The sequence below is a fragment of the Euprymna scolopes genome, chromosome 28 (genome assembly GCF_053919585.1).
Source record: "Euprymna scolopes isolate OS-2025 chromosome 28, ASM5391958v1, whole genome shotgun sequence".
Lineage (NCBI taxonomy): Eukaryota > Metazoa > Mollusca > Cephalopoda > Sepiida > Sepiolidae > Euprymna > Euprymna scolopes.
The window spans coordinates 38,974,104-39,000,115 of NC_136509.1; the positions used below are offsets into that span (position 1 = coordinate 38,974,104).

Consider the following 26,012-nt stretch of genomic DNA (forward strand, 5'->3'; position numbering starts at 1 on the left):
TTCGATAGGGTCGACCATCGTTTCTTGGCATCTGTCTTAGAGGCCGCCAGTTTTAAACCGGACTTCTGCAAGTGGATCTCCGTGATGTATCGACAGCCCACAGCCGTTGGGCAAGTCAACGGAAAGGGCTCGAAACCCTTTGTTATCTCGCGGTCGGTTCGTCAGGGTTGTCCGCTGTCGCCCCTGCTCTATGTCCTGGCTTTGGAGCCCCTGCTCCACAAGCTGAGACATGGGGAGGCAAATTCGGCCCTGCACGGAATTGCAATACCCAGTGGCTTAGACAACAAGGTATCCGCATTCGCCGATTATATCACGGTCTTTATGTCGAGCTTCAGAGACATTGAGATCGTGTCGGAGGCGCTCGCTCAGTACGAAAGAATTACAGCGACCAAGATAAACCACAGCAAGTCGGTAGGACTGTAGTTGGGTGCCGGAAGTGGCAACGCCAACCTCCCGGCGCCCTTCAGTTGGACGGATGGCCCAGTTCGGATCCTCGGTGTGTGGTTCGGACCGAGTCTCTAGCTTGACAAAAATTGGTTGGATGTACGGTCAAAGGTGGAGGCTGCAGTCAATTCGTGGCTAGCTATGAAACTTTCCTTAAAGGGTAGAGCTGAGGCATGTGCCACTTACGTCTTTCCTCTCATCCTTTACTGACTGGCTGTACTTCCCCTGCCTGCACAACACCTAACAGCTCTTGTCGAACTCTTGTCCTCGCTTCTTTGGGAGAGAGGAAGGCACTGGGTGAGCAGACAGGTCTGTATTCAACGTCCGTGTGAGGGAGGCTTGGGAATGCCGGACTTGAAGTGTCATCGAGACACTGAGAGGCTGGCCTTCCTGAGCCACTATATGCAAGATGACCAATCGTGGCACCCCGTTGTTACTGCCGCCTTCCCCGACCTCGTTCTCGATCCTTCTATCGAGAGCCGTCGCAGGCCACGGGGAGAATCTGCCTACATGAAAGAGTGCCGAGCCACACTAAAACGACTACCAACGTCCAGTGACTTTGTGACTGCTACCCATAGGGAACTTCACAGGGATCTAGTGAAGGGGACCGCTGACGACCTGTTATGCACACGTTTGGGTTGGCAGCAAAGTGAGATCCGCTCCGCATGGAGCTGGGTGCCAGGTTCGAGTCATCTGAACAATTCGGAGTTCTCTCTCACCTGGCGATTGGCCTGAAAATCACTTCCACTCAACAACATACAATGCAGTTCCGGGTTTTTGGAGTCGCCTGATTGTCCCCGTTGTGAGACAACGGTCGTAGAAACGACTGATCATGTTTTCTACGATTGCCGCGAACTATGCCGGTACTGGTCATATCGATCCTGAGCATCCTCGCCCAATTACCGTATCCAATGTCGTGGACAACGTAAGGCCACCGTGGGACCGGGAAAGACAAATGGTCTACGTTATGATCATGGCCGTGGCGAGAATGGTGATTTGGACGTCGCGTCTGCAAGGTTGCCGAGGGGTGTTGTCCTTTTCTGATCAGTATCTGATCGCTTTCTTTAAACACCAACTACGGGTGAAGATCAGATGTGATAGAAGAAGGCTGCATCGCGTGGCATTTGACAGAAGATGGATACATGTAGCAAGTCTGTGTGTACAAAGAAGAGCCAAATTTGAATACATGTTCCCCGCCTAGGTGTTGAACGCGCATTTCCGTAAAGTAAAATTAAACAAGTAACCTCTCAGCTAGCTGAGTGTTTGTTCCATCCCTCTCCAATTAGGAAGCCTCCAAGATCCCTACCCCCTCCTTCATGCAATTTTTGTTTTCACCCCCTCTTCTAAATTTCACCCATTTTGGAGAGAAAGAAATACAAACTAACCCCCATTCCTTACCCACAAAATTTTCTTTTCTCCATTCACGCCCATCTAGAGAGCATTCTCACTTAGAGACTGACCTGCAGAAGCGAGGTTCCTTTTACAAACCTAGTGGAACGGGCAGTCTATCAACTAGACGGGGTGGGGGTCCTACTAATCACCTTTCCCCCCCCCTCGCCCTCAACACAAATGAATTATTGTACCATTTTTATTGTTATCTTTTTTTGTTTTTACACGTCAATAAAAAATGTTTTAAAAATTGGGAGTTAAGTAGGACCCTTACTTATTATCAAGTAAGTTCTTTGACTTACTTGCAGTTTCATCAAATACTTTTGTATGCAAAATCCGATCCCGCATTTTGGTAATTCCTACCCTCATATGAGAAGGAAAGTATTTCTTTGAAACTCCACGGATTAAGGACTATCCACTTATCTAGTGTTTCCTTTTCAGATTAAATATGTTTTTAACTCATTTTCAAAGTGTTTTTTAACATGTTTTATTAACTATTTGCTATTATATATAATACAAGGTTACTATTTTCCAGAGGTAAAGTAACCAATGAAGTTTAACGAGGTTAGTACAAGAGTGCTCAATACTGAAGTAGAGCACAATATACTTTTTATTTGTTTTTACATAAGCAATAATATGTCGCCACACATTTATGAGCATTTTTCAATCGGCTAGTTACTAATAACTAGAATCCTCCTCAGGCGATAAAGCTTATATGAAAGCTAAGTTTATATAATATATATATTTACTACTGGGACAATTAATCAGAATTAGAACTGGGAATTGAAAAAGTCCAAATATTTTTCGGAATCTGAAAATGTGTGACTAATTTCCAATGCCAGAAACGATTCTTTTTATTGTTTTATTTTTGTTTGTCTTCGTTTAAAACTTAATTTTCCATGGTTCATATTAATGATGGAATGATAAATATTTCTTGATTTTAAACTACCAGTAAAACTAAAATCTACCCATAGGTGTATTTTTACTTTTGCGAAAATATATGCACACATTTTACATGGGTTTTCTGGTAATCTGATCCCCCCATCCCTTTACCCCGAAAAAATCTATATCTGTAGAAATTTTAAAATTTTAAAATAATCAGAATCGGTAATTTAGAAGAGAATTGGTAATTGTATTGGAATCAGGAAAAATATTGGAATCATTCTATCACTAATATATATATATATATATATATATACACATATATATATATATATATATATATATATATACATATACATATATATATATATATATATATATATATATATATATATATATATATATAGTCCTAGTCAAAATCATAAGACCATTTAAGAAAGTAAGCATTTATGCATATTATCGAATTTTTAATTAAACAAATAGTTGAAACCATTGCCAAAAGGGAAAATATGATGGAAAAAAAATGAAATCTGCTTCATTCGAAACCTTAACCCTGATCTAATAATTATTTTTTAAAAACAAACATTTTCCCCTGGTCAAAATGATAAGACCACTGATAATTTATCTAACAAAAGGCAATTATAAATTACTAAAAAGGGTCTCAATATTTAGTATAGCCTTCATTATTACGAATTACTTTAAAAATTCTCTTCGGCATGCTTGCGGCTAAGTTTTTTATCAGTTGCGAAGGAATTTTATCCCATGTACTGAAAACTGAATCAGAAAGTTCCTTTATCGAATCATACTGGGTTCCATCCTTGAACACTTCTTTTGCCATCCATCCCCAAAGATTTTCAATGTGATTGAGGTCCAGAGAACATGCTGGATAATCTAACAATTCTATATTATTTGAAGAAAAGTATTCTCGTGCTTGTCGAGAAGTGTGTATCGCAGCGTTGTCTTGCTGGAAAATTCAATTTCTTCTACACAGACGTGGACCTTCAGTCCTGATAGAAGCATTTTCAAGCATTGAAATGTACTTCAATGATGTTTGCCAGCCTTTCACTACTTGCAACTTTAGGGTCCCAGCTGACGAGAAAGCACCCCAGATCATTAAAGACCCTCCTCCACTATGCCGTGTTGAAAAAGTCTTTTTGGGCAAATTTTTATCATGCGAATAGTGTTGAAATGCCATATGGACCATCTAGATTAAACTTTTTCTCATCAGAGAAAATTACATTTTCCCACTTCTCTTCATCCCAAGTCTGGTATTTGGCGGCATATTTAAGTCAGTTAGTTTCGTGCTGTTCAAGAAGACATGGTTTCTGCAGTCGCTTTAAATGATTGAAACCCTTCATTTTCAGATGCCTTCTGATGGTTTTAGGATTACATTCTGCTGCTGTTTGGCTTTTCAATCGACTTGAGCTCATACTGGAGTTTTTTTTTTAAACTTCTTCTGATACAGCGATCCAGTGATGGGGTTATTTTTTTTTTTTGGTCGACCGGGACTCTTTTTTGCCCATATTGATCTGGATTTCTTAAAAAATTTGTGATGGCCGTTTTGCTACGATTCACTTCGTTTGCAATGGATCTATGGGAGAGTCCACCCCTATTAAGCTCAAAGATCCTTCCTCTCTCCAACTCTGATAATGGTTTCCCTTTTGCCATTTATAATTTAGTAAGATGTTTTTTTATCCACTAACAAGTTGTTTTTAGTAACATAGAAAGCTTTTCGTATTCATTTTTTCAAAACTAGCCGATTTTATTAAAGTGGTCTTATCATTTTGACCAAGTGAAAATGTTTGTTTTTTAAAAAATAATTATTAGATCAGGGTTAAGGTTTCGAATGAAGCAGATTTAATTTTTTCCATCATATTTTCCCTTTTGGCAATGGTTTCAACCATTTGTTTGATTAAAAATTCGATATTATGCATAAACGCTTACTTTCTTAAGTGGTCTCCTGATTTTGACTAGGACTGTATATATATATATATATATATATATATATATATATATATATATATATATATATATATATATATATACTAGGCCTAACTAATTTGCATATTTATTTACAAAATTATATCTCGATAATTGGCAAATTGTTATTGGTGCTTTTCTAATTCGATGTTGGATTTCATTTTTGTATTACAAGTAAACATTTTTTTTTTTTTACATCGAAAATAGAAAATTATCATTTGAGGTGTAAAGCATTTTTTTTTTCAGACCAACTAATTTCTGAAGATGAACAACTATAAACAGCAAATAATTCAACGTTGTGGCAAGGGGTTTCTTGGGTTATTTTACTTTACTAAGACAGCTGAGACAGGAGCTCGCTAGTTGTAATAAAATAATTCATCAACAACCAGTATGTTTTACTATAAATTTTGCATTTTGCTTTTAAATTTATGGAATTCGGTTAAAATTTCTTTTTAAACATTTTAATACAGTAAAAAATATTTTCGTTTAAAGAAAAAACAGACAAACAAGAACAGCTTAGGTTTGAAATAGTTTGGGTTCGTGAGGCTTAGTTTTTGATATAATTTGGATCTATGGAGCTTAGCTTTGTAAGAGTTTGAGGTGTATGAAGCTTAGTTTTGAAACAGTTTGAGGTGCGTAAAGCTTAGTTTTGAAATAGTTTGTGGTGTGTTAAGCTTAGTTTTGAAATAGTTTGGATCCATGAAGTCTAGTTTTGAAATAGTTTGGGGTGCATGAAGCTTGATTTTGAAATAGTTTGGGTGTGTGAAGCTTAGTTTTAAAATAGTTTGAGGTGCGTGAAGCTTAGTTTAGAAATAGTTTGGGGTGCATAAAACTTCATTTGAAATAGTTTGTTGTGTGTGAAGCTTCACTTTGAAATAGTTTTGGTCTGTGAAGCTTAAGTTCGAAATAGTTTAGGTTTGTGAGGCCTAGTTTTTGAGGTAGTTTGGGTCCGTGAAACTTACTTTTGAAATAGTTTGATCTGTGTGAAGCTTAGTTTTGAAATAGTTTGGAGTGTATGAAGCATAGTTTTGAAATATTTTGGGGTGTATGAAGCTTAGGTTTGAAATAGTTTTGGTCTGTGAAGCTTAGGTTTGAAATAGTTTTGATCTGCTTGGGTTCGAAATAGTGTGGGTCCGTGAAGCTTGGGTTCGAAATAGTGTGGATCCGTGAAGCTTGGGTTCGAAATAGTTTGGGTCCGTGAAGCTTGGGTTCGAAATAGTGTGGATTCGTGAAGCTTGGGTTCGAAATAGTGTGGATCCGTGAAGCTTGGGTTCGAAATAGTGTGGATCCGTGAAGCTTGGGTTCGAAATAGTGTGGGTCCGTGAAGCTTGGGTTTGAAATAGTGTGGGTCCATGAAGCTTGGGTTCGAAATAATTATTCCCTCCCTTTTCTCGCTGTTTTCCTTGGTCTACATCTTTCTTTTTCTTCCTCCTTCCTTTTCTTTTGCTTTCTTTCTATGTTTCTCTTGCTCTCCCCTCTCTTCTATCTCCCCTCTCTTCTATCTCCCCTCTCTCTTTCTCTTTATCTTGCTTCTGTACTCCTCCTCTCGCTTTTACTCTCCATTTTTTTTTCTCTCTCTCACTTCTACCCTCCTCTCTCTCTCTCACTTCTACCCTCCTCTCTCTCTATCTCACTTCAACCCAACTCTCTCACTCTTTCTCTCGTTTCAATCCAATCCTCTCACCCTTTCTCTCGTTTCCACCTTCCTCTCAGTCTATTTCTATTCCTTCTCCCTTTCTCTCTTTCCTGCTTCCTTCCCTTCATGTCTCCCTCCTCTGTTTTGTCGATCCCACCTTCTTTCTTGAAATATAATTAAACTCTATAATCGTAGATTAAATCATGTGATGATATATTTTATCATTCAATGAAATACTTACTTTTCTTATAAGCTTAGTTGACCCTAAAGTTCAATCGCTGTCATTCAAACTCATATACTCCGGGTACAGCTAGTACCCAACGACCCCATTACTAAATAAAATTCGTACTCAGTAACATATTACATATATACCATCATTGTATAATATCTACTTGTAATATTTGACACTAGTTGACATACTTAGCATTACCTAATGCTGGGTACTTGTAGTTTTGTGCATATATTGCACAGACCGTGATCGTCTTGTTATTGACACAGGTCGTAGTGCTAATCGATTGGTCGTTGTGACTGCTTTTAAACAAATCGCAACACGAGTAAAAAAACAGATTACAATGTTTTATTTGGATAATTCAGACTAATGTTCTCATCTTGAGTGTTATTTTCACAACGTTTTGGTTGATGTAACGTTTGACCTTTAGGTATAATTTCTTGAACTCGGAGGGTGGGGTGGGGGGTAATGTTTTTGTCGAACTCGAGGGGGGGGATCTTTCTGTCAAACTCATGTTATATACACATTTATATAGAAGGGAAGTGACCTTGTCCATCTGTGTGCAGAACGGTCTCTATCAAACTATTCATTTAATTTTTGGTCTACAGACTTGAAAATTGATATATAGAGGATTCGGATCTGTGGAACGAATTCGATTTGGGTTTTTTAGCTGGTAAAAATAGTTGCTAATGGGTCAAAATTAAAAAAAAAATGGAATTTGGCAGGTGTAAGTTGACTAATCGTGTTACTTCTATGTATGCATACATATATGTATGTATATATATGTTGTAGTCCTGGTCAGAGGTCACAATATTAAGGTGAAAGAGTCCTGGTGTTCACTACGAGTGGTTAAACTGCGTATGTGCTCTTTGCTTGATGGTAGAAATGTTTGGCTTACATAGTGCCAGACGAATCCATATTATCATGAATATAGGGGTGTTAACTACCCCAGAACACCCCATTCCGAAAATTTATTTACCCCGAAATATAATTTTTCTTTCTCGGGTTGACCTCCAAGGGTTCCGTCAGTTTCCTTTTTCTGCCGGAATGACATATTTCGATACTAGTTTGAGGGAGTTCCAGGTCAAATGCGTCATACAGTAAGTCCAACGTCTCTTCTTCTGGTGGAGTTTGACTTTGCTCGTTCAAAGTGTGTTTGCATATCTGGTTCAAGTGTTTCATATGCGTGCAATGTGGTCCTTCTGTAGACAATATGACCGATCCTGTTCTTGATTGTTCTTTGCTTCCAGAAAATATTATTATCTTTGTGCATCTGGAAGAATATTTTTTCTCCCGGCTATAATTCTTCTTGGGAACAGTTGTCTTTGCGGGTTTTAGCTGTTTTGGCAATAATTTGTCAAAGACTGACCATATTTTTCTCACGAATATCATTTTTACCAGAGATATTTGGGATGGTGTATTTTTGTTAGGCATTATGCGGTACACCTGAAGAAATTTTTGCAATGCTTTTTCGGATGGAGTGTCATTTGTTTTCTTCAAAGCCATCTTCAAGGTGTCCATAAATCTTTTGGTCTGTCCGTTTGACCTTGGGTGGTAAGTGAGAGTTGTGATGTGGTCCACTTGAAAATCTTCCATGAACTCTTTAAAGTCCCCGGATGTAAACTGAGTGCCGTTATCTGACACTAAACAGTCAACCACTCCGAACTGTGTGTGTGTGAATAACTCATGAAGAGTTTTTATAGTAAAGTCTGTAGTTGAGCTTGGAATGCACCTCCTAAAGACTTCAGGACACTTAGAGAAGCTGTTCATTACTATGAGGTAGTACTGTCGATCAAGTGGTCCCGCGTAGTCCACGTGTATCCGTGACCATGTTTAGTTAGCTTTGGGCCATCGACTAAATTGAATTGGTGACACTTTAGCAGCTAGTGCACATCCTCTGCATGCTTTCAACTTTTCGTCAATGCCCTTGTCCATGTTTTTCCAGTACATGTGTGAACGCATTAAACTTTTCATTCTGATGGTGTCAGGGTGTCCTGTGTGAAAATCCTTTGGAGGTTTACTGGAACAACTACTCTCCCCCAATATAATAATGGTCACATGTTGAGAAAATCTTTGCTACTTGTTCATCAGTCTGTAGTTTTTTCTTGGTTTCTCTTATAAAATCGTCACTTTCGGCTTCTTTCCTTATGTCATCCAGAGTAACAGGAAGTTCTTTCAGTGTTGCATAGGATCGAACTATAATCTCTCTCTGATCATAGTGATGTGATCACCAAGTTTTCAAGTGTTTCACCATTCCTTCATATTAACGAGGATAGCCCATCTGCATGTCCTAATTTCTTTGGCGGAAGGAACTCCATATCCAAGTCGTAATTTAATAGGATTGTTCCCCATTTTTGGAACCTGTTTGCCGTATGTGTAGGCAACCCTTTCTTCGAGCCCAGATATAGATCAGCAGCTTGTAGTTCGTTCAAAGTTTGAAATATCGTCCATGGAGAAATTTGTGAAATCTTGTTACCGTGAAGATGATGCTTAAGGATTCTTTCTCTATCTGGGAATAATTCTTTCTGCAGATAGTAGAGTTCTCGACGCATGTGCTATCAGTTTCATAGAACTGTCGGGAATTTTATGCAGGATACACGTGCCGATTCTACATGTGCTCGCGTCACTTGTGATGATATCTAAATCTGGGTTGTAATGGGTCAGGAATAACTCTGATTATGTGAGCACCTCTTTTAGCTTTTTGAGCGCCATCTTGCATTCCATGGCCCGGTTCCAAACCTTGTCCTTCCTCAGTAGTTCATTTAAAGGTGTGCGCAATATGTACATATTAGGAATGAAGGTTTGATAGTAATTAACTAAGCCTAAAACCTTTGCAGTGTTATTATGTCGTGCGACTCTGGCATATTTTTTATTGCTATGGATATTTCTGGATTGGGTCATTTTATTTGGTTGAGGAAGAATTCACATTTGGTGTCTTAAGTGTGAAACCGTACTAGTTTATCTTTTTGAATACCTGAAAAACGTGATTTCTATGATCTATAGGTTTTGCTTTGCATTAGAATATCTGATGGAAAAATCAAGGTCGCTCAACATAGTGTCGATTATTTGTTGAAAGATAGCTGGTGTGACTTTGATCCCAAAAGCTAACTTATTGAACTTAAATATTCCCTTGTTAGTGGTAATGCACAAAAGTTTTGAGCTTTCTTCTTCAATGGGAATCTGGAGGTACGCTTCATTCAGATCTATTTTTGAGAATATTTTCCCTCTATTTAGTTTTGTAAAAACTTCCTCAGGGCTAGGTAGTGGGTAATGATGAGCCTTAAGTGCAGCATTCAACCCAGTCGAGAAATCTGCGCAAACTCTGATATCGTTCGATTTTTTTTTCTTTACATACACGGTGAAGGCAGCCCACTCGCTGTAGTCAACTGCTTTGACGAGTCTGTCTAGTTCTATGTCAATTTTTTGTATACAGGCAAACGGTATACTGCATTTCTTTTTGAAGACTGGAGTGGCATTGTCTTGTAACTTGTACATCACCTCCATTTTTGTACAGCGGTGTAGTTTGTCTGAAAAAATATTGGGGAATGACTCCTCCAGGTTTTTCTTTAGTTTTTCAGTTTCGGCTGTAAGGTTGTCCACTTTTTGATAAAAATCACTAATGGGCAAGTCTCAAAGTTCAAATTATCGGATCCAGTCTGTCCCAAAAAGGTTATTTGGATTTTTTAATACAAACACTTTGAGATTCAGTGTTTTTTTTCCTCCAACGTGACATTGCCTTCAAATCTTATTCTTTCTCCAGTTATTGAATGAGCCACTTTCTTGGTTCTCACCATCTTTGGTTTTCTGATTTTGCACCAAGTATGATGGTTTATAGACAATCCGAACCACTGTCAAGTTCAAGTCTAACATTCTTGTTCCCCATTTTTACTGTCACATACTTCTATACATTTTCGTCCTCTGTGGGGCCCTTTTGTTCTGCAATGTGAGGCTTTGTGTCCGTTGCGTCTGCATCAATCACATTTCTAGGATTGGTATGTACAATCCTTCTGCCAGTGGAGTTCTCTACATCCTTGGCATAGGTAACTGGGTAACTCAGGTTTGTTTTGGCATTTTTCCCGAGGGTCACGTTTGACTTTCGCTTGACTGTTTGGAGAGTAAGATTTTTGTTTCTAATGTGTGCTACACCTGCCTCTTCTATATTTTGGGAGTTTTGCTATTCCGAGATGATTCTTTGGCATTCCTCAGCCATTGTTGAAGGGTTATATTTGGCTCCTCTTCCAATCTGTTTAATGCCCGGTGTCTGAGTTCAGCGCCCTTGGTTGACACTAAGCATTGAATAAAAATCAGGACCTTAAAGTTGTCGGCCATCAATGAGAATAGCCCGAAGTCGTCACAGTGTCTATTTATGACTAAAGCAAATGTGGTGTAATCTTGGTTTTCTTTGCAGGTCAAGTTGATGCATCTCCATCTTTTATGGAATAAACTGATTTTTGGACAGTATAATTCCATCAAAGATTTCGAAAGACAATTCGCTTGTCTGTATAGGGATGATGTAGTCCACAAACTTATGTTCCACAGCTCCTAATTTTTGTAATAAAAGATGAACCGTCATCTTCTTACTCCATGACTTGCAATCAATCCTGAATACGTCATCAAATATGCAAAAATAGGCTTCAGAAATCCACTCCTTTGAAGGACGATAGTGAAATGTTTCTAGTGCTGACCAGATCGCGGTTTGTGAAAAAACATTCTGGTCTGACTTGTTGCTTTCTTTCTTCACTATTACTTTAGTTAATAGTTCCAATTTTTTCTTTGCCTGTGACTGCATTTCCAGTATTTTCTTGTTGAATTGCCTTCTTTCCTCTTCTCTTTCTCTTTTTCTTCTCTTTTCGCTTCTCTTTCTCTTTCTTCTTTTTTTCTGCTTTTCTTTCTCTTTCTTCTTCTACTTTTTCTATCTTCTTTTTTTCTCTTTCTTCTTCTACTTTTTCTATCTTCTTTTTTTCTTCTTCTTCTACTTTTTCTATCTTCTTTTTTTCTTCTTCTACTTTTTCTATCTTCTTTTTTCTTCTTCTTCTACTTTTTCTATCTTTTTTCTTCTACTTTTTCTATCTTTTTTCTTCTACTTTTTCTATCTTTTTTCTTCTACTTTTTCTATCTTCTTTTTTCTTCTTTTTCTATCTTTTTTTTCTTCTTCTATCTTCTTTTCTTCTTCTTCTACTACTTCTTCTATCTTCTTTTCTTCTTCTTCTACTTTTTCTATCTTTTCTTCTTCTTCTCCTCTCCTCCTCCTCCTCCTCCTCCTCCTCCTCCTCTTTGCTTCTATAATTCCAAAGTCTGAGTCTGCAGTAACCGTATCATTTCAACTAGTTGCCTTGAAAGTTCTTCCATTTTGAAAAAATAGACTCACCAGACAAACCTGTGTCTAAGAAATGATAAACAGAAAACCTGCGACTTTACAAAGAAGATATTCACGAAGACAAAACTCACGTGCATGTGGTTTTAACAGAAAAAATGTTCAATTTTTCACAGAGAACAAAAGACACTTGAGAATTTAGTTTAAGTCTCTTGAGAAGAAAAAAAAAAGAAGCATTTTGTCGTCCACAAGAATTCAGTATAATAAAATGAATTAAAATCTTTCTATAGCAAAAAAATCCACTCAAGTATTTGCGTTGTTGTCCTGAATTCTCGTAATAGAATGAATGCGATTTCAATTCTTCGTAGAGCTGATATACATTTTTTTTTTCTCGTTTCTCATTGTTTTACTGAGAAAACGAAATCATGCAGTCTATCAACAGAGAAATCTTTGGTCACAATAAAAAAGTCTTTTGGTTTCTTTTTTTTTTTTTTTCAAATATATACTGTAAACCGAATATGGCTTCTTGCAAAAAGGAAAAATTGCGACATTTGCACAAGCGAAAAATGGGTTTAGAAATAGAAAATTAATTTCTTTTTTTTTTCATTTTTTTCTTCTGTGTGATTAAAACAAAAACTGGTCACTTTTAACAAACAGTCCAAAAATAAAGGCTTTTTGATAAAGAAAAAATTCTGGGGCAATAAAAAATGTCATTGAACGTTAGAAATGAATTAGGTCAATTCTTTTTAGCAATAGCTTTTTTTCTACTCACAGCATTTTGAAAAATACACTTTTCTAACGTGAAGTCGTTTTTTCTTTTTGTTATTCAAAGAAGGTAGAAAAATACTAGTTTGTTGACCAGAAGTTGGTTGCTTATCCAAAGGAGATCCTTGTGGGTTCTTTTTTTCAAATCCTTACGTCGCCAATGTTGTGGTCCTGGTTAGGGGTACACAATATTAAGGTGAAAGAGTTATGGTGTTCAGTATGAGCAATTAAACTGCATGTGTGCTCTCTCCTCAATGGCAAACATATTTGGCTTACGTAGGGCCAGATGAATCCATATTATCATAAATATAGGGGTATCAACTAACCCCAGAATAAGATACATATGTATATATACACACACACACACACACACACACACACACACACACACACACACACACACACACATATATACATTTAAGCTTTTATGTGCGGCCATTACTATATATTGGGTACAATATAATAATCAATAGAGAATTGATTCTATAATAAGAAATCTGAATTACCTAAAATATATTTATTTTACGACTGAGCAATGCCAGCGACATATTAGTATTTGGACAATGTCAAACATTGTTAATTCACTGCTCGCATAGCAGCAACTGAATAGCACAACAGTTAGAAGCCCGACTGTTAATCCTTGCTTCAGATAGTTGCTTGTCTAGCCGCACTGATGTATGTGGATAACTATATATATATATATATATATATATATATATATATATATATATATATATATATATATATATACACACACACACTAGATAAATCTTATTATTGAAAATCTATTCAAATTTTCAAAAAAGCATTATAAACCTGTAAAAAATGCTAATTATCCCACAAGGAGTACAAATAAACAAGAAAGACCTTATTTCATGGAGTTTCGAAAAATGCAATTCTTCTCATCAGAGGAAAGAGGTTTGCAAAATATGCGATAAATTTTGCAGGTTAATGCAGTAAAAGAAATTATGAATATGAAATCAATCATATTTGCATCAAAACCTGTTGTTGTCTGGGTGTGTTTATTTAAATTGTTTTTCCTATTTTAAAATCTTTTACCTTTTTTTTTTATTCCCCACTGTTTACAATGCTGAATATTGTTTTCTTAGCATTTTAAACCTTTTTATTATTATATTAGCAGAGAGACTCGACAATTGAATAAGGATCAACGAATATTCTACTCTTTCAATACTTCTGTTGTCATCGAATTGCCCATTTGTCAATCAAATCGATTGATTGATTGATCTAGCCATAGACCCACCGGGTGCACCAGGAGGAAACTTCCGTACCTCCCCAGTGACTTAGTCCACAATATGTTGTAGTCTACATTAGACTTTAGAGAACCTACTGTTGATTTTTATAATATTATTTGTTTATCTACTTTAATTAATTTAAATTCAAGTATCATGGTTCAATTGTGCTCTAAACAGAAACATTCATTACGAATGTGTCTGTCATATCAATGAACCTACTGTTGATTTTATACTCTGGGCCCTTCTGCTTATGCGGTGATAAAATTTCTCAAATTCACTTGTAATGTTGGATTGTGTAAAAGTGATAACTTTGGTCTAAATCAAACTGTTCCTTCTTTAATGGGATTTTTTGATTTTCGATTTTCAATACCTATTGTAGGTATTCCAATACAAGACCTATCTAAGAACACTCCCATACACATAAAGTACATTTATGTGAACTTTCAAAAGAATCGGCTCAGCCGTTTTGGAGTCCATAGGGAGCAAACACACACACACACACACACACACACACACACACACACACACACAGCTTTTATATATAAGTAGAGATAGATATTCTATTTTATTCAGTTTTATATAATTCTGTTACAATAGGATATCCTCGATAAAGTGCACACACACTTAAAGATTTTATATATTTGTATTCAAATTATTGGGATTTGGAAACCTGTATTAATTTTTTAAGATCAGGATGTTAGTCATATAAAATATACTTGACTTAATAATTATAATAATAATAATTCATAAAGATGATAATTTAATTTGTTTTACTATTTGTGTCTTTACAAGTGTGTTTTGTCTTGTTGAGTGGACTTGAAGTGTTGTTTTTTGTTTTAAGTGAACAATGACTAACATACAAAATGTCTGCCATTTTATAAACCACTTTAAAAACTTGATGCTATTTTTATTTTTTTTTGTATTTTATAACTATGAGGAAAAGCCACCATTCGCCCATGCATAGAGTATTGTTGCCAAATCTGGGCTGGTGCTTCTACAGCTAGCTTCTCCCTTTTAGACAGGGTCCAAAAAAGAGTCTCCAATCTAATAAGTCCCACATTATCGGTCAAACTCCACCCCTGTTCTCACCGCCATGATGTTGCTTCCATGTGCCTGTTTTACAAATACTTTAATGGAATGTGCTTTGATGAACTCATAACACTTGTGCCCCCTCAATGTACATATTCTCAGCCAACTCAATAAACAGCAAAATCCTACCCCTTCACTGTTGGGCTCCCTAGATGCTAAAAGTCTTCTACTGTAAGAGTTTCTTCCTTCGAGCTTCCAAACTTTGGAATCCCCTTCCGTTTCTTTGCTTCCCTAACTGTACTGTCACGCAGAAGTTTAAGTGTAATGTGATTAAACATCCCACTGCTCAACTCTCCACATCTTCCTGTTAGATACAATCCCAAATAGTAGCCCTTTATGACCAGGTGGCAATACGCCTTGTTTAGAATGAAAAAAAAAAAGAGTTTTTAAAAGGTGGGGGGGGGGGGTCAGACAAAATTGAACGGTTAGTATACAGAATGAAAAAACAAGCATGAAAACAACCTAAATAAAATAGTTACACAGAAACATGCTTAAAGTATTGATAATTTAGGAGCTTTTTTTTTTGTTTTTACACAGGCATCACCACATTATCAAGGCCAAGAGGCCACTCAAGGATAAGGGTTAAAGAGTGTACAGTAGAAATTGGACAATATAGTAATCATTAGTAATGAAAAGTCGATAAATTTGATAACTTATATGGAACGGCTCATCAAGAACTTATTTACGTTAGACTTGAACACAACCATATTGTAGTCAGCCGGAAAGCAGGAAAACGGAAGACAATTCCACAGGCGTGCAGTTCTAAGAAAGCTTTGGTAATATTTAAAGGTTGACTAAGTAATTGAATGCGAATGTGTACATCTTGTGTTTTCTTTTACTTGGGAGTCGCCACTTATCAAGGCCCGAAGGCCACTCGAGGATAAGAGCTGATGAACGTAAGGCTGTAGTGTAGTAATCGTTAATGGTGTAAATTGGGTAGAATTTGATTATTTATGGGTACGGCTCAACAAGAACTTGTTTACATTGGATTTTTAAATGTTGTATTCAATCGGGAATAATGTTCCACAGGCGGGCAGTTCTGGGAAAGAAGCTTTGTTCGTGGAATCTGCATTTTGATTTAGGCACAATTATAGTATGGGGGAAATTGTATATAGTGGTTGTAGCTAGTCGAGTGTTTGTTATTGTGAAAGTTTGGCAAGGAGAAATCAGAGATTGGAGTCCAGTGGAGAACTTGCCATGAAAATAAGGATAAAGCAGAGAAAGGCTCACAATGTCTCTTCTGTGGGAAAGAGGTTGCAGGGAAGAGAAAAGAGCATCACCTACTAGGTTTAGAAGTAAGTTTTGAACTCTGTCAAAGCAGGATAGTGTATGTGAGAACCATGTGTGAGTGTGTTTATGAATGCTTTTTGTGTCGTCTATCGAGAGTGTGTAACCTAGTTGGTAAGGCTAGGTTTGGGTCCTCCCACAAGAAGTTTAATAGTAGTTGATAACACTGCATTGTGAGAGACAAGGATTCGTGTGGCAGGCTGAATCTCTCACTGATGACTGTCTTTGCTTAGCCAGTACATAACAGGTACTTGACTCTCAGAGAAATTTTTGTTTGCTTGAAGTCTGATTTCAGCAACCAATCAAAATCTAGTATTTTGTAAAATTTAACCAATCATAATTAAGTACTTATGGATGACACTGATGACACTAAACTCTATTGCAGGCACGACAGGAAGACGAATGAACACATTTCTAAAGAAATGGCAGAAACACTAGAGGAAGACCTCCAATCTGTGGTGGAATGGGGACAAAAGTGGTTGGTCGCGTTCAATGCTGCCAAGACTAAACTAGTTTTATTCAATAATTACAAGAAACCCTCTCTACCACCTATAGCAATGGTCAACGACTCTTTATCTGAAAGTACATCTTTCAAGCTCCTTGTCCTAACGTTCATAGGAAACATGAGTTGGAACAATTACATTGAAGGCATTGCCAGGGCCGCTGCAAGAAAGGTGGACTCTCTCTACCGTGCTAGACAACTACTAACACCCGAAAGTATCCTGTACCTCTATAAGGCCACCATTCGCCCATGTATGGAGTATTGCTGTCACATCTGGGCTGGTGCATCTGCTACTAGTCTCTCGCTCCTTGACAAGGTTCAAAAGAGAGTCGCAAACCTGATAGGCTCTGAACTGGCATCTAAGCTTCAGCCTCTGTCCCATCGACGAAATGTTGCATCCCTCTGCCTTTTCTACAAGTATTTTAGTGGTGAATGCTCTGACTAACCGCAATCACTTGTGCCCCCACGACGTGAGCACCCTCGACAAACCCGACAGGCTGCTAAATCTCACCCCCACACTGTAGAGATCCCTAGATGTAAAAGATCTTTTTACTCCAATAGTTTCTTCCCCAGCCTGCTTCCCCAACAGTACTGACGTGCAGAAGTTCGAGTATAACGTGAACCGACATCTTGCTGCCCAAATCCCTACATAGAACCCCAGTAGTTGTTGCCCCTGATAGTAGCCCCCTACACCAAAGTCGCAATTTGCCTTGTTTGGGGTGAAAATGTAATAAAAAATAAAAAATAAAAGTTTTTTGAGGTCCACAAAATTTAGTATGCTATTAATGTAAGCAGTACCGTAAAGTTTTCTGGGTTTTAGGGGCGCTACATGATGGATATCCATCATGCAGCATGTCTTGGATTGGTGAAGTCCTTCTCCAGGCTATAAAATCTGATAACTTAACAGATTCATCATACCTAATTTCACTCACAAGGCTTTTGTTAACATGTGGTATATGGTTTCAAGGCACGTTTCTAAAGTGTCGCGAGACTGAATCGAACAGGTAACTAATTGATTTGAATGCAAATAAATCCTTCATCAATGCATGTACCACTTCTGGCCACTGTTCAAATGACTAACAATTAAAATATTAATGGATTTCTAGAAAGGTTTGTTTTAATCAATTTAAAAAATGATATTTCTAGAAAGTTTGTAAAGTAAAAATTGTCTATATTTCTAGAAAGGTTTTTATTAACCAATTTAAAAAAATGGTAACTTTTTTTTTTTTTTTTTTTTTTTTTTTTTACATAGGTATCACCACATTATCAAGGCCAAGAGGCCACTCAAGGATAAGGGTTAAAGAGTGTACAGTAGAAATTGGACATTATAGTAATCATTAGTAATGAAAATTTGGTAAAGTTGATAACTTATATGGAACGGCTCATCAAGAACTTATTTACGTTAGACTTGAACACAACCATATTGTAGTCAGCCGGAAAGCAGGAAAACGGAAGACAATTCCACAGGCGTGCAGTTCTAAGAAAAAAGCTTTGTTCATGGAATCTACGTTTAGGTTTAGGCACAGATAAAGAGTGGGGGAAATTATTGATAGTGTTTACAGCTAGACGAGTGTTTCTTGTGAAAGTTTGGCGAGGGGGGACCATAGATTGAAGTTCATTCGAACACTTTCCATGAAAATAACGATACATCAGAGACAAACTCGCAACATCTCTTCTGTGAGATAAAGGTTGTAAGGAAGAGAAAAGGACATCTCCTACGAGGCTACGAAGTCTATTTTGAACTCTATCAAGGCAGGCCAAGTCCTTTCTAGCAGCTCCTGCTCAGATGTGGCAACAGTATTCCATCCTTGGACGTACCTGGCTCTTATATAGATAGAGAATAGCATCAGCAGTGAGATATCTACCAGATCGATAGAAAGATCCCACCATTTTTCCAGTGGCCTTGGCAACAGATTTGATGTACGTGTTCCATTTAAGATCAGGAGTAATGGTCAAGCCAAGAAGCTTGTCAAAACTTGAGGCCTCCTTGAAGACGAGAGCCATTCATTTCAATTGATGTCAGATGTGGATCAGAATGTTGATGATGTAAAGAGAGAAGCTTGGTTTTAGATGCATTAAAAGTAACCAGCCATTCTTTACCCCATTGTACTACGTGCTCAAGATCAGAGGAAAGAGAATTGGAGAGAACTTGGTCGTTTAGTGTTTTAGATGTGCTACCATAAATGGTAGTGTCGTCAGCATAGATGTCTACAAATGATGTAAGGATGTGATTTGGAAGATCATTAATGTAGATCAGGAAAAGAGTTGGGCCCAGGATGGACCCCTGAGGGACACCGGCATTAATACTGTGAGCTTCTGATTTTTGCCCCTCAACTACTACTCTTATGAACCTATCAGAAAGAAATGATTTAATAATTGAGAAGACATTTCCAGTAATACCATAGCTAGAGATCTTATGAAGTAAACCTTTATACCATACCCTATCAAAGGCCTTAGATATGTCAAGAGCAATTGCCCTAGAAAGGTTGCCTCCGTCGAGAGATTTGCTAATCCTATGAGATATAACTGTAAGCACATCTGCTGTAGATCTAGCAGAACGGAAACCATATTGAGTGTCACTAAGAAGGTTATTTTTGTTGAGATGGTTGATTACTTCTGTATTTAATACAGATTCCAGCAACTTACTCATGACGCACAGGAGACTTATTGGCCTGTACTGAGAGGGGGATGAGCGATCACCTGAATTCTTAAATACAGGGCATACTGATGAAATTTTCCAGGGAGATGGGAAACTATTCTCCTTAAGACAACGTTTAAACACTTTTGTAAGTATGGGCGCTAGTTCAGGTTGAAGTTTTTTGAGTACTATAATTGGAATACCGTCCGGGCCAGTAGCTTTACTGGAATCAAGGTTTTTGATTAGCTTGGCAACATCACGTACAGATATACATATATCACATAGCATGTTTTCTGATACAGGAGGAAATATTGGGGGTTGGCAGCCTTGATCGCAAAGCGTAGAATTAGCTGTGAAGTTCTTGACAAAGAGTTTGGCCTTGTCTGATGCTGACGAGATTACCTCAGGTCCATTGATAATAGTTGGGATGGAGCACACGCTTCTGTTCAGGATTCTGTTTGCTATTTGCCAAAACTGGTGGGAACCAAGCCACTGCTCAGCTACTTTGGACTTAACAGATAGAGCATACAACTCTCTTGTATTCTTTATTACTTTCTTACAATGGTTGCTGGCAGTCCTGAAAGCGGCTTTAGTTTTCATACATCTATTACGTTGGAAACAGTGGAAAAAGTGATTTCTGTGCGCAATGGCAGCAGCACATTCTGGAGAGAACCATGGCTGGCTGTTAGGTTTTTGCCTATTTTTAGAAAGGATTTTTTTAATCCATTTAAAAAATGATGAGTATATTTCTAGAAAGTTTTTTTTTTTTTTAATGACTATATTTCTATGGTAGCCTTCAAGTCCAATGTAAACAAGTTCTTATAGAGCTGTCCCCATAAATAATTAAATTCTACTCAATTTACACCATTGGGGATTACTAAACTATCACCTTGCATTCATTAAACCTTATCCTCGAGTGGCCTTAGGACCTTGATAAGTGGTGACTCTCAAGTAAACAAAAAAAAAGGAAGATTTTTTAATCAATTTAAAAAATAATCACTATATTTCTAGAAAGGCTTGTTTGAACCAATTTAAAAAAAAAAAAATGACATAAAAAGACCCTCACCCACCCTCGCCCTTTAAATGAATCAAAGCATCGAAGCCCTCTTGCAGTTTAGATAAACCAAAATATGAGGAAAATACGGGTACATATTTGAGGCTACACCACTTGTAAGAATGTAATTTAATTGGATATTGAAATTGACGTAATTATTGTAAAAGAATATTAAAATTAAAATGAAGCAATATTGAAATTGATGTGATAAAATTAAAGTGAAACAATATTAGAAAACAGGATATTTTTTTATTAAATGATTTTTATTACAATACATATTTACAGATACATAGGTATGTGTAAAATTAATGCCGATGCTCAAAATGTATAAATATTTTGACCCTCTCCCTTTACTTAAAAATTCACCCAAAATCAGGAACTTAACCAATTTTAACGAAATTTTCAGTATATATCAAATAATGATCACGGAATATAATCAACCAATTATTTTTATTTAAATCTTACTGGAAATGTATTATTTTAAAAAATACCTTTACTAAAGTTATGGTTTTATATGGTAAAAAAAATGCATGAATTTATTTGTGCTTTATCATGAAAATAAAGTATCGTAAATTATAATAATTAAAAAAAAAATTATTTTTACAGGCACATTATGAAAAAAGCCCCTAAATCCCACATTATTGAATTTGATGTAACTAGAAGAAAAATTTCTCGAACCACCGATATTATCATTGAATCATTGTTTATTTAATATTTTGACACAAAAAATATATAATTGCAAAAAATATTTCTACTTTTTTTTTTTTTATTGCAGGTTTCGCATAATTTTTATATGTAAGATTCTAATATTTTGCTTGCTTACATGAATGTGAAACTTTTGGTGCAACATAATTTTTATATAACCTTGAAAAATAAAAATAAAATTTTAATTTAAAAGCAGGAACATAGAAAAATAGTTAAATTAAAAAATGGTAAAAATGATACAAACGTTCATGATAGGAATGTACGGATGCCCGACTGAGGGGAAAAAATAAAACCAGCATTCCCTACCTTCTTTTAACTACCTGACGTTATTTTCAGACAGCTTTTCGACTGAAATGTTTGACTTCCGTATAATCCACCTTTAGAGACTTCAGTTTTGTTGACATTCTGCAAAGTGATAATCTCTTGCTTTTGGGAGCTGATTAAGCTGTTTTTTGTACAAACGAGGTGTTTTTTTTTTTTATTATTTAATTCAATATCTTAGGACTTTACTAATCATCATTGAAATAGATTCAGAAAACTAATATTTATCTTTCAAAGGATTTTTACAATGAATTTATTTAACTTCAAAATTTAGCTTAATTGGTTAGCTCGCCATTGTATGTTTTTCGAGCTGAATAAACCTGTTACATTAAATAAAAACACTAAAAAAAAATTTTTTTTTTTTCACGTGTACAAATATTTTTTTTTCCTTTTGGAAATTAACTTTAGTCTTTAATCTTTCAAATACAATCAAAAAGGGCCCGTGGCGCAGTTGATAGAGACGTTGAATCTCTACAGTTCCAGATGAACATTGTCTGAAGATAGCGGTTTCAATCCCACCAATTAAGAGGTTAATTGGCCAAAATATGGTGAGACGACAATAACTACGGATGGCAGTGATGGCTGAGAATGCAGTTAGGAGATTCGAAGTTCCTATCCGTCGCGGTTACCACCTGACGAAGGCCAGAGGAATTAGTTGGCCGAAACGTTGTGAATAAACAAACCAATAAAAGATGAAAAACAACAACTAATAAAGATGAGACTAGTAGTCCGAAATTTAAAAAAAAAAAAAATAAATAAATTAATACAATCAAAAAGTAGTTGGAAGTCTACAAAAAATTATGATAAATCGGCTTCCAAAAATGTCCCCCTATCTTTATTTCACCATTTTTGCCCGTGCCTATTAAACAAACAAACATAATTAGAAATCATATTGTTCTCGGATACATAATATACGTGGAACATTTTATGTCATGTAATTTCTGCGGCGTTAATATAATGTCAACACTTTGTTCTAGGCCTCCTAGTGCATGTTGCATTTTCGAGTGTTTGCTTAATAATGATTTTATTTAATGAGATGTTATTGGACTTTTCTAATTTTAAAATAAAGTAAGATGTTTAACTTTCAATAGCTAATCAAATTGCTTTACATAAATAGGACATTTTTTAACTTACAAAAATTCTTTTACAATAATTATATTTTTTTATAATAATTAAATAATTCATAATTAAATAACAATTAAATTCTTTAACGCTAATTTCATTTTGTTTTAAATTCTTTTATAGTAATTTATGCCAATTTCAATATCCAATCAAATTACATTCTTACAAGCAGTGTAACCCCAAATATGTCTCTGTATTTTCCTCATATTTTGGTTTATCTAAACTGCAAAAGGACCAGCATCGATATGTCTAAATTAATGTGGAAATCAGTATAGGCACAGCTAAGAAACCTGCTCATTTATAATATAAATCTCACCTGTATGTACGTATGTATGTATGCCTAAACTTTCGACAGAGGCGGCCGATTTTCACGAAATCAGTATCATTTTGAAGCTCTACCCTTCGGACGATAAATATCGAAAAATTGGGCTAAAACATTAATTCCTTCACCCTCAACTGGGCACTTTTCTACAGGGAGGGGTCGCTTTTTTCACCGATATTTTCGAAACTCATCCCTTCTTTTCGATTGACTAGCCTTAATTTAAACCTACGTCACTTCTGCTTTGGCGATGGGCGCAACAGCATACACGTCGTTTTTTTCTTTTTTTTTTTCACATTCTTTGCCTCCTTCACAGTACGGGTTCGAGCCTGCTTGCCTACTACCCCTATAAAGGGGAATATTATTCCTTATCGCTAGTCATATGTGATTGTCGAGTTGAAAACGCTGACAGATTATTTACTTATTTATATTTACTGCTGTACTTACTCGTCGATGTAAAAAATAACAAACGTCACTTTCTGTTTCGTAGGTATTTTCCTCCTTCCCCTCACCCTGCCGCTAACATTAAAACACTCGGTCAGAATATGTGATGTGTTCTTTTTTTTTTGTTTTGTTTACGCCCAAAAGCAATATGCGCTCTTATGTGTCAGGAAAAAATAGAAAAAAAACAACAACAAAAAAAAACACTTTCATTCCAGGTTCGGTTTAATATCACACTTATTAACTGCAAACAAAAAAAGAGATGACTTAAATATTTAAAAAAAAAAAAAAAAAAAAGTATGAAACTATATCTTTTGATTCAGGCAAGGGAATATATTGCCCAAAATTAAAAAAAAAATACATTGTATGGTTTATTATTCTTAATAAATTCAATTTCATATATATCAAGAATTCGAAAGCAAAACTCAATATACGCCATCTTCAAAATGCGGAAGTATGATTGCAAAAGTGTCGCATTTCAATGATTCACCACACCCCCGAATCATGTTTATCACAATGTGATATCAGTATAATCTTTTTTTTTTCTTTTTCTTTTTTTTTTTTTTTTTGTTATTTGCTTTCAATTAAAATAAGCTTTTAGTTTGTTCAGACTTTTAATAAATTGGATTTATTATGTTTTGCTTTGGAACTATTTACATATGACTTGTAGTTTTTGTTTTATAAACTTTAGTTTTTAAAGATACTCTCATGACCATACGCCGTTATTCCTAAATGCACGAATACCAATACATTCTCCATTAATAGAATAAAAGATTAACAGAATAAGCTTATGCATATTTTATTTCTTTTGTAATTATTTCAGAGGCTATCACACTAAATTAAACTCTCTTATTAGCATAGATTATATTTGCTTCGTACAATCTGTATTTAATCCACATTAAATAGATCTTCTGTCTAGCTTAGACAAGTTATTATTTGTTTGTTTTTGATTTATCTGGCTTATTTTTTTTTTCGCACTCATTTTGTTTCAAGTAAATAATAATTGCAACATTTTTCTGATATTTTTTTCCAGTTCTATTTTATGTAAATAATTAAGTTCGAAATTAAACAAAACATTCACATTAAATATTACGACTTGTTTACCTTTATAAATATTGAATTTTTCTTTTCTATAAGAAATGGTCCACATTTACAAGATAAATTTAACCCAGAAATACCAGCTGCCACCCACACATTTTCTGTGTTGCATAATTTATTATGTCATAATTTCCTAGTTTGAACTGGTAGTTCAATCAGTAAACACGTCGTACTTATGAGGTTTTATCACCTTCACATACATTAGAAAAAAGAAAAAAAAAAAGAAATTGTCTGATCAGCAAAGATGATGAGTGGTGATTTATTTAACGTCTCTAAGGTAAACCATTCTGACTTTACCTATTTTAAAATGAATTGTTCCAAAATCGCAGTTTGTTATTGTGTTGATTAAAACAGTACAATCTATCTATATATCTATAAAAGTTAAATTGTCTCTGTGTGTGTGTGTGTACATTTCCCTACCAAACTACTCTTTTAATTTTTAGTCTACAGACTTTACAGATTTTACATAAGGGTTAGGGTTAAGATTTGGAAAAATCTTTTTAATCAGTTTTCAGACAGATATTTGGCTGTGAAGGGGTCAAAATTCAACGATTTTACCTTTGAAAACTCTACCAATCTCCTCCGCCAATTTTGGGTCTAAACACTTGTAATTTTAGATGTAGGTTACTTGAACATGAATGAATCAAACTTTTTAATTTGATTTAAGCCCCAAAAAATAAATGTTAAGGGGTCAAAGTTAAAAAAAATTTACTTCTGCGGTCTCTACCAAATTACTCAGCCAATTTTTGGTCTAAACATTTGAAATTTTACATAAAGTGTATTCAGACATAGGTTCACTAATTTTATGAGATATAACCGTTAGCACATCTGCTGTAGATCTAGCAGAACGTAAACCATATTGCATGTCACTAAGAAGGTTATTTTTGCTACTTTGATTACTTCTCTATTTAACACAGATTCCAGCAACTTACTCATAACGGACAGGAGACTTATAGGCCCGTACTGAGAGGAAGATGACCGATCACCTGAATTCTTAAATACAGGGTAATTTGACCTTCAAAAATTGTATTTTCAAAGCGTAACATATGGACTAAGGAAGTAACAAGCAGAATATTATATAGATTGATGATATATATTATTAATTTTTCTTCTTTTATAAGAAGTTGATATATTCGCTAGCGAAAATGGCTACTTACCATATAAAAGATATATGTAAAATTAAATTTACATCTTAAAATGGCTACTATTGCCACATCTGGGGAGGAGCTGGTCAGAGCAACCTCTTCTGCCTTGACAAAGTTCAAAACTCAGCTTTGAAACCACAAGTACTAGGTGATGTCCATTTCTCCTCCTTGCAACTTCTTCCCCACAGAAGAGACGTTGCAAGTCTGTCTCCGCTCAGTTGTTATTTTCATGGCAGGTGCTTAACTGAGCTTCAATTTATGCCCTCTCCCTCCCCTTGCAAAATATTCACAACAAGTACTTGTCTAGCTATAACAACTGTCAACAATTTACTCTACTCTCTATCTGTGTATAAATCTAAATATACATTGCATGAAAAAAGTTTCTCTCCTAGAACTGTT

At 35.8% G+C, this 26,012-nt stretch overlaps 1 protein-coding gene across 2 annotated transcripts in view; it reads left to right on the forward strand.

Annotated features, from left to right (window-relative positions):
* The window catches only part of LOC145249579 (junction-mediating and -regulatory protein-like), a 141,619-nt gene that overhangs the window by 14,386 nt on the left and 101,221 nt on the right, over nt 1-26,012 (forward strand). Inside the window, exon 1 of one of the 2 annotated variants that reach the window (XM_080111277.1) lies at nt 24,641-24,745. The exons of the other annotated variant lie outside the window; for it this stretch is intronic. The gene's annotated coding sequence lies outside the window, so the exon portion shown is untranslated. Of the gene's footprint in view, nt 1-24,640; nt 24,746-26,012 lie in introns of those variants that run through there. 2 annotated transcript variants of the gene reach the window in all.